At 42.7% G+C, this 9,841-nt stretch overlaps 1 protein-coding gene across 49 annotated transcripts in view; it reads right to left on the minus strand.

Annotated features, from left to right (window-relative positions):
• PTPRD (protein tyrosine phosphatase receptor type D) overlaps positions 1-8,115 on the minus strand; it is a 521,758-nt gene extending 513,643 nt beyond the window's left edge. For 25 of the 49 annotated variants that reach the window (XM_040358051.1, XM_040358169.1, XM_040358044.1 and 22 more), the window contains exon 1: positions 7,561-8,114. The gene's annotated coding sequence lies outside the window, so the exon portion shown is untranslated. Of the gene's footprint in view, positions 1-7,560 lie in introns of all 49 variants that reach the window. The other 24 variants (XM_040357869.1, XM_040357852.1, XM_040358160.1 and 21 more) reach the window with 3 other exon arrangements.
• Between the last annotated feature and the right edge of the window lie 1,726 nt (positions 8,116-9,841).

Genomic DNA, 9,841 nt, shown 5'->3' on the forward strand with positions numbered 1-9,841 from the left:
GCTGTCAGCTAAAACATGTGATGAGGGAGTGGGGGCATAACCAAGCCTTGCTGTCTGTGTCTATAGATGCAGGCAGCAAAGGAAAGGATTGAGCTTGAAGGTGTGCCACGGTTGAAAGTAGGTTCCTATGGTAGCACACTGAGAAGAGGACGAGCCAGAAGGCCCAGGGCACCAGAAGAGAAGGATCAGGGCTGCTTGGTGCAATTCCATTGCACCGAGAAGGTAAGTATAACATGTTTGTTAATTTAAAAGAAAAAATAAACCAACTTTGCAAACTCTTTAATGTCTTGTCAGTTGAGAAAAAGAGAGGGACACCATTTTGTGCTGTGCTTCAGGCATCAGTTTCCCTTAATCCAACCAATGATGTATTTGTAAGGCTGAGTAGAGACATTAAATTGCAAGTATTGTAGGTGGTCTCTGTAAAGCTCTAGAAAATGTGCCAGCTCCATCAAATTGTAGACACAATTACAAAGGCTAGGAATGCTAATATTTACGTTGTGTTCTCCTTAAATACAACGTAGAAAAATGTTACCATCCATGCTGGAGAGGTGCTGCAAGTTGGCCCTATACCATCCTACTTAACGGGGTTGTAAATGTTTGTTTTTTTATTTATATTCAATCTATTAGAACAATATCATCAATTTGCTGCAGTCAGGAAGAAGCATTTCCTCAGTCTGCCCTCCCCCAGTAATCACATTTCTGGATGATAAAAGCTAAGAGGCTGCAGCAGCAGGGGACTGCTCTGTGTGAGACATGTACACACAGCAGAGAAGGAAAAAAGCTATCACAGAGGCACCAGAATTGACATGGTTGTATCATCCTGTGAGAGATGGGGGGGGGGGGGGGCATATTTTGGCCAGGAAAAAGATGCAGAACTTGAATGATGCCAGGGCAAAAAAGATGGCACTGACCTTCTAGGCAGTGCTCAGCTAAGTGAGAGCTAATACATACCGAAGAGTCCAACACTTACACATTGATTAGTCTGCACATACGATACCACGAAAAACTATCTCTGATGCTAGGTCTGTCACCAAATCAATACAATATCTTACAAGAGCCAGCCAAACATAGTTTTCCTTCGTTCTAAAAAAGAACATGAAATCCGAAAAAATTTTGCACTCTTTTACTATTATTATTTTTATTTATTTTTTATATAGCACAGCACTGCACCCATGAGTACTACAGCCATAGAATTTTACCACAAATAAAAACATCAAATGCTAGAAGTAAAAAAAAAAACATAAAACAACTATAATCTTTGCAAAGCAAAACTTAACACACACGCACACTTCTAAGAAATTCCTTTGAACATTATAATCCTGGTTGGCAATCAAGCAACAGTTACCCAAGAAAAGCATCATTAGAAGTTCCCCTTACACAGTGCAGTTGTGTGATGCTTCAGACTGCATTCAGTTTGCTAATTAAGTCAATTTTTTTTTAAAGATAAGATATGAGCATATATAATTGTGCAGCAAAGGCCATAAAAGCCATCTTACATTATTACCGTGATACGCCAAAGAAAAGATTAATGAAAGTGGATTTCCAGTCACTAAGTCTAAATAATTGGCAGGGTGCTGAAAGGGGTATAGGTAAAGCTTTGCACAGACATCGGCAAAGCAATGTCAATGGGATCAGAACAGGCTGGCAGGCACAGAGAGAAGAGAATTCTCGGCATTCCTCTCCTGAGAAGCCTGGCCTACTACATGCCTGGCCAATTCATGGAGGTCTAACTTACACAAACCACATGTATGAACAACTAAAGCATTCACATCAAGGACAAGGATGCCACAAAGCCACCGCTCCTGTCACCCATTTCCTCTGCGTCTTTCAGTGTAAAATAAAGTGTAAAATCTGTGCACACAATAATGCATGCAGTAAAGATGCATTTCTAAGATTAGTACATGAACACTGCAGACACTGATCTTTTAAACCCCCCCTCCCCCCACAGCACACACCGCCAATCAAGCTTAGCACCAAATGTTTTTACTTTGTGAGTCTATAAAGGAATATACATTAGTATATAACTATTGCATTTTCAATCTGCCCTATACCCAAACAAGTAATTTGCTCCAAGCTGGGACGGAGAGCTTAGATAGAAAAATGTTTACAATGCTGCGCTTTTCTCGGATAAAAAAAGTCGATAACAATTCAGTTTTTTTGCACGTTAAATCTGCTATTTTAATTGCAATGCAAACAATAATAAAATCAGGATGTACATTGTATATAAAAGTAACTCTGAAAACAACCCATTATCTCTAAATTGAAAAGCCCACTGCTTCCAAAGCAATTGCTGCATTCAAAGGGGTATTTCTCCATTAATTACAATCCATGTATACGGCTTTCTTAATGATACAACCATGTGAACAAAAAATAAATAAAAAAATCTCTGAAAAATGTTTTTGTTCCTTGAGATGATAGGAAGGCAAAACTGTAAAATAAATCCAAAGGATATGGTGCCTAATTATCTTTTTGACCATATTTATTTATTAAAAAAAATAATGACAAGGCATGTGAAAGTGATATAAAACCTGTATGCCAACTATTGTAGTAAAAAAAAAGAATAAAAATATATATATATATATATATATATATATATATATATATATATATATATATATATATATAAATAACATGATCTCAAATTGAAAAAAAATAAAAAAAGAAGATTTAAATTTGGCTTTTTGTTGAAGCAAATAGATTCCCCGTCAATCATGAACATTATTTACAACAAAGCATCTTAACAGCCAATAAGTAATATCCACAGTAAATAACACAACCTAGTGTAATCCAAACTGAATGAACAAAAATCAGAATCATGAAGTGTGTGTGTGTGTGTGTGTGTGTGTATACATATATATATATATATGTATATATAGATATAGATATCTATCTATATCTATAGATAGATATCTATACCTATATATATATGTATACACACACACACATATATATATATATATATATATATATATATATATATACAAACACTATTTATATATATATATATATATATATATAAACACACACACACACAGACGCTATATATATATATATATATATATATATATACACATATATATATATATATATATATATATATATATATATATATATATATATACAAACGCTATTTATATATATATATATATATATATATATATATATATATATTTACACACACACACACATATATATATATATGAATATATATATTTGAATTATTAAGGCTTGTTGGAACAATATATGCCGATATACACCAACATACACCAACATGTCTTGTAAAAAGACACCCAAGGTTAAGACAAATGTTCTCATTTTCTTATTACCGTGAAAGGCAAATATCATTTGGCAGTCCAATGGTTGCAAGATCAAATACAAATTACATTCAACGTGCAAAAGCGACAAAAGACGCCGCCCGCATAAAAGCATCATCATACAAAACATATGCCGAGCATACCACATAAGTATCTTAACTCCACAAGATACTGTAGACAACTAAGGCAGTTTACCGACCCAACTGAAGGGTATGATCTAAAAAGGACTATAGCAGGGCTTATATCGGCAACGGGTGTTTGGCCTATCAAAAGTATTTTATTAATAACGATGATGGCCGGCTTATAATTACATATTGACTATAAGGGATCTCCATGAATTTAACTGTGTGCATTACTGCAAGAATTGTTTTGATATGTACCCCATGAATGTCTTCCTATTCAACTGCCTACCAAGGAGAATTCGATATGCAAATGTCTACGTCCATGCACTTTTACAAATAGACTGCCTTGGCAGTTGGAAAAAAGGTGCAAAAAAAAGGAAAATCAACAAAAGGAACCATGTAAGCATACTTGACCTCATTGCCTAATGTCTATCAAACTGGCTGTGCTTGGTCGATTCTGAATTTGTGAAACTGACAGTCAAAACAGAGTGGTGTATCTTCAATTTGTGTCTTTCGAATGCTGACCACACTCCTGCTCGGGGAACTGATCTGTTTATCCTTGCAAAACTGTCTCAGTCTTTAGACAGCTCATTTCAATATATAATGAGCTTGGTTCTTTGGGTATTGTTGTGTTCGCGTTACCGCTTGGAATCAATGAAGTTAACTTCCTTTAACCCCCCCCCCCCCCCTGAAATGTGCAGGAAGTTATTGCTGGCAGGCATGCAGGGTTAAGCATGTAGGATTTGTACTGCACATGAGAGAAGGAAGATACAAGGAAGATCCTAGAAAAGAAGTAATGTTAGACTAAAGGAAGTTGACTATCCTAGGTAAGGTATATAGCTTATGTTTTGTCTATATGCAAAAGCCTCCATGCATGCTAAATGGCTTAGCATCTGTCTAGCAGTTGTATTTACTGCACAAGTGCAGTTTCTACAGGCCCCTAGTGGCTTAACATACACCAGCAGGGAGAGGGAAATCCCACTCCCATCATTAGGTTAAGCAGTTCCTTAGCATGTCATATCACACAAACATGGCTGTGTGCTTCTTGCCAGTGAACTCTGCCTCTGATGTGGACTAACATACGGGAAGCCTTCGAAATGAATGCTTTAATTAAAGTAACATATCACCTAATACTGACATACGATTACCAGTCCCTGACCTAACCCAAGCTGGCTTTTCCTTTCAGACTACACTTTGCTGTGGTTGTTTTTAATTGCCTGAAACGCACAATAATTCATTTCGGCATGCTTTGTGTTTTAATAAAGACTGGATTGAATACTATAATTTGGAAGATCTCTTCTTCTATTGCTTTTTTTTTTCCCTTGCGTAAACACACCTTGTGGGTTACACCTAGATTTAATGCGAAGGAATGCCTACGCCTCTGGGCATAAAATTAAAGCAAGGTTCGTTATTATGCAGCTCGGTTTATTGCATATAAATCTAAATTAAAAGGGAAAGCTGAATCCTTTTGAAATAAGCAGGAGGCATAAGGCACATTTTTATGTTCTTGAACAAAAAGTACAGCAGCTAAAGTATTTGCCAACATAATGGGGGCAGGTGTTGCTCACACTCAAAAGCTCTTCTTCTTTTTTTTCAGTCTAAATGTGTCTTCTCACTCCTACTCACTACACCCCCAATAATATCTCCACCCCTACATCCAAAGGCAAAACTAAAATTGGAAAACCAAGTCGAGATAAAAAAAAAAGGTGGCTAATTAAATCTCCAGCCCCCCCCCCCCCCCCACTTGTCTACCTCGCCCTATCCTACTGAATAAAATAAAAGCTGCACAGGCTTGCCTCTCCAGAGAACCCCCCCTCGTTGGCACATTTACAGCTCTCTGCTATTTAAACTGGGCACAACTTGACAGCTGAATTTATGAAACTGCCCAACCTGTCAATTTCACACTTAAAAGAATACAATAATAGCAATTCCCATGGGATACAATTTCTCAACAAACAAACTGTCACCAAAAGCATTTGTCTGTTATAAGTATAGAAATGGTGTGTATGGGGGGGGGGGGGGGAAGAGACGTTTACCTTTTCTTTTTTCTCTCCTTTGTTGCTGTTTCTACAAAATAGGCAAGTGGGAATAAACTAAGTGATTGCTCTTGTACAGTCAATCATGATCTGCGGTAACGTGCTTTGTGCTTCTAAGTCGCACCGTTCAGCGCGAGAGCGAGAAGTTCTGCTCCTCTGAAACCCAACAGAACCATTGAAACCAAAGGGGGGAAAGTTACATACAAGTAGACCGCCAATGAGGATACTAGAGGAGCAGCGGATCGCCAAACTGCGCCTTGACAGTAGAGTAGCGTTAAGATTTGCAAAATGGATGTGTATTAAGGTGTTTGCTCCTATCAGTCTCTGCCCTCCTTCATTTATTATAGACCCATTCCCCTTATAGAGATGGGGCTATACTAAATTAGGAGAGAACATACAGTGAGTAAAGCTGTTGGTGCTGTATAAATACCAATAAACCGCCATTGTTGAGGTGGGCAATGAAAGGGAACATCCTAAAAGACTTATGATAACTTTAAATGATCTCCTTTGTGTGAAGACAACAGCAAACCCTGGCTTTCCAAAGACAAAAGAAAGGAAAGCTTGTAGTAAAGCAGAAAAAGTGTAAGCTCATATTCCATTCATAGGTCACCGAAAGATGCTCTCTCTTTTTTAATAACCAGGAGGGATGTTTTATTCACCAGGAGGGACATTTGTAACTAACGGTCACATAAGTATCTACAACGGACTGATGCTTAAATCTCAGCTTCCCCATCAGCCACCGGAACAGTCCCCAGTGTCCAGCAAGGGTAACCCTCCTGACACCAGCACAGCGACCAGACAAAACAATAGGGGGCACTGGAAATGAATGACTACTTCTATGCCATCAATAACAAAGTGGAAATGTTTCATCTATTTACAAAGAGATCACATTATTTACCAAACACAAGTCATAACAGTTCTAACAAAACAGTGCAGACATTCTAAGAACACGGAAAGCAAACCCTTCAAACTGGCTCCGATTTGAAGAGCAGAAGCCTACATTTGGGGGACCTACGGGCAGAACCAAGTGGTCCGGTACAAAGTAAAGTACCATGGCACTGGACCTTTGAACAAAAATTCAATTGTTACGTCTCAAACTTCACTTTTTATCCACCGTTAGAACATCAAAAACTAAGTTCCTTTTTGGTTTATTTCATGCAAATCTCCAAATAAGAGCTGAGGACCTGGCCCAGACGGGGAGGTCTCTATCTGGCAGTATTAGATAGACCCCACTCTTCTTGTGCCAAGTCAAGAAGATGGGGTCTTGTGAGGTTCCTCCTGCCCAGATGTGCTCTTGTGAGGTTTCTCCTGGACAAATGTGCCCTTAAGAGGTTCCTCCTGGTCAGATGTGCCCTTGTGAGGTTTCTCCTGGACAAATGTGCCCTTGTGAGGTTCCTCCTGGTCAGATGTGCCCTTGTGAGGTTTCTCCTGGACAAATGTGCCCTTAAGAGGTAACTCCAGGACAGATGTGCCCTTGTGAGGTTCCTCCTGGACAGATGTGCCCTTGTGAGGTTCCTCCTGCCCAGACGTGCTCTTGCGAGGTTCCTCCTGCCCAGATATGCCCTGGCAAGGTTCCTCCTGCCCAGAAGTGTCCTTGTTAGGTTCCTCCTACCCAGCTATGCCCTTGCGAGGTTCCTCCTGCCCAAACGTGCCCTTAAAGAGGTTCCTCCTGCCCAGATATGACCTGGTGAGGTTCCTCCTGCCCAGATGTGCCCTTGTGAGGTGCCTCCTGGACAGATGTACCTTTGTGAGGTTCCTCTTGCCCAGGTGTGCCCTTGTGAGGTTCCTCCTGCCCAGGTGTGCCATTGTGAGGTTCCTCCTGCCCAGGTGTGCCCTTGTGAGGTTCCTCCTGCCCAGTTTTGCCCTTGTGAGGTTCCTCCTGCCCAGATGTGCCCTTGTGAGGTTCCCTCTGCCCAGATGTGCCCTTGTGAGATTCCTCCTACCCAGCTGGGAGTATTGATCAAAGATGGCATAGGTAGTCTATAGAAGGTGTGCCATCCCCCTTCTCTCTACCCGCCTTCCACTCCCATTGTCTCCCCATTCTGGAGGTAAGAAGAGAAGTAAATAAAAAAAAGAGGATAGCAATACCTGCTCATGCTAGCCGCCTTGCTTGTGCCGCCTTGCGCTCCCAGCTTACATCCCAGGTTGGTAGAGGTAATCCAGGATAGGTGTGGTGATGAGTGTCCAGGGGTGGTGGTGGTGGAGAGGAGGGGGGGGTGGTCTGGTCCAGCCAAGAAGTCACTAGGCACAGCAGACTCCTCCTGAGCACAGCATCCCAACTCCCAGGCAGCACAGGGCACAACTCCTCCAGCCTGGGACTGACTACAAAGTGCTGCCAGTCTTTCTCCTCCTCTCCCTCCCTGTGTGTGTATGTGTGTATGTGTGTGAGAGAGTGCTGCTTTCCTTCCCCTGGCTCTGTGCTCCTCTCCTCTCTTAAATCCTCTTATGCGCAGTCACATAGACAGGCATGCATGTGGTGTCCATACATCTTACACACAGGCTGAGAAGTCAGGCTGAGCGCTGCTGTATAATCCCGGGAAAGTGTTCATCCTGCCAGGCTCCTTCCTTCCCTCTTTCTTTCTCTCTCTCTCCTTGCTGCTGCTGAAGCTGCTGCTGGACCTGTGTGTGTGTCTTGTCTCTGTCTCCCTCTCTCTCTCAGGGGCGTGCACACACATACATACACACTAAGCTTAGCACTGCAAGCTTCTGCCAGAAAGACACTGGGCAGCCTCTTCTCCCGCCCACTCCGCCCTGACTGACAGCCGTCTCCGACCAATGGCAGCGCACACACGTCACTCCTTCATCCCAGACAAGAAGTAAGCTGGGCTCCCCGTAGTCACTCATGTTCCACACACACATTCCTACAGAGCGGGACAGCCCGGCCTCAGGGACCTTCCATCTCTCAGTGTGATTGGAGGCGCATTAAAGCTCTACAAGCTAATATATCATTTAAAGTCACACTAAACTCTGCACACTTTCATGGGAAAAGTATATTCTTTTGCTCACAGCCTCCTCCAATATTTGTTTTCCCTTCTGTAATTTGACTTTCTGTGATGCCCAGTGTCAGCTGGTGCTCAATTTTTTTGGGGGGGACGCAAACAAACTGAAAGATTCTCAAAGAAAACCCCCATCAATTGCACCCTCACATGCCATCAAACGCAGCCACTGTGGCATCAATTGCCGCCACTGTACCCATCAATTGCCACTGTGCCCATCAAACGCAGCCACTGTGCCCATCAATTGCCACCACTGTGTCCATCAAACGCAGTCACTGTGCCCATCAATTGCCGCCACTGTAGCCATCAATTGCCACCACTGTGCCCATCAAACGCAGCCACTGTGCCCATCAATTGCAGCCACTGTGCCCATTAAATGCAGCCACTGTGCCCATCAATTGCAGCCACTGTGCCTATCAATTGCAACCACTGTGCCCATCAATTGCCGCCACTGTGCCCATCAAACGCAGCCACTGTGCCCATCAATTGCAGCCACTGTGCCCATTAAATGCAGCCACTGTGCCCATCAATTGCCACCACTGTGTCCATCAAACGCAGTCACTGTGCCCATCAATTGCCGCCACTGTAGCCATCAATTGCCACCACTGTGCCCATCAAACGCAGCCACTGTGCCCATCAATTGCAGCCACTGTGCCCATTAAATGCAGCCACTGTGCCCATCAATTGCAGCCACTGTGCCTATCAATTGCAACCACTGTGCCCATCAATTGCCGCCACTGTGTCCATCAAACGCAGCCACTGTGCCCATCAATTGCCACCATTGTGCCATCAAACGCAGCCACTGTGCCTATCAATTGCCGCCACCATGCCCATCAAACGCAGCAACTGTGACATCAAACGCAGCCACTGTGCCATCAAACACAGCCACTGTGCCCATCAAATGCAGCCACTGTGCCTATTAAATGCCGCCACTGTGCCCATCAAACATAGCCACTGTGCCCATCAAACACAGCCAAATGTTCGCACTGTGCCCCATCAAATGCCCCCACTGTGCCATGAAATGCTCTCACTGTGCCATCAAATGCTGCCAGTGTGCCCCTCCCCCCCGTGGTGTCCGGCAAGCGGTGTCCTCCATGCTCCTCAGTGTCTTCTCCCGTCAGCTCTTCCCATCCTCTGCTACATTTGGACGTCTGGCGTCCAAACAGCGCCTGTCGTTTCAGCCAATCAGGTGATGGGTTACAGACCCAAGGACCTGATTGGCTGAGAGGCGAATTCAGTGTTCGGAAAGCAAATAGTCATTTTCTTTCCTAACACACCTGGGTGAAGCATGGCGCTGTTTACCTTTTTTGACATCTATTAGAGCCTATGGCTCTAATCAGGTGCTTCAAAGACACCCCCCGCCGCTATAATTC

Source organism: Rana temporaria, chromosome 1 (genome assembly GCF_905171775.1).
Source record: "Rana temporaria chromosome 1, aRanTem1.1, whole genome shotgun sequence".
Lineage (NCBI taxonomy): Eukaryota > Metazoa > Chordata > Amphibia > Anura > Ranidae > Rana > Rana temporaria.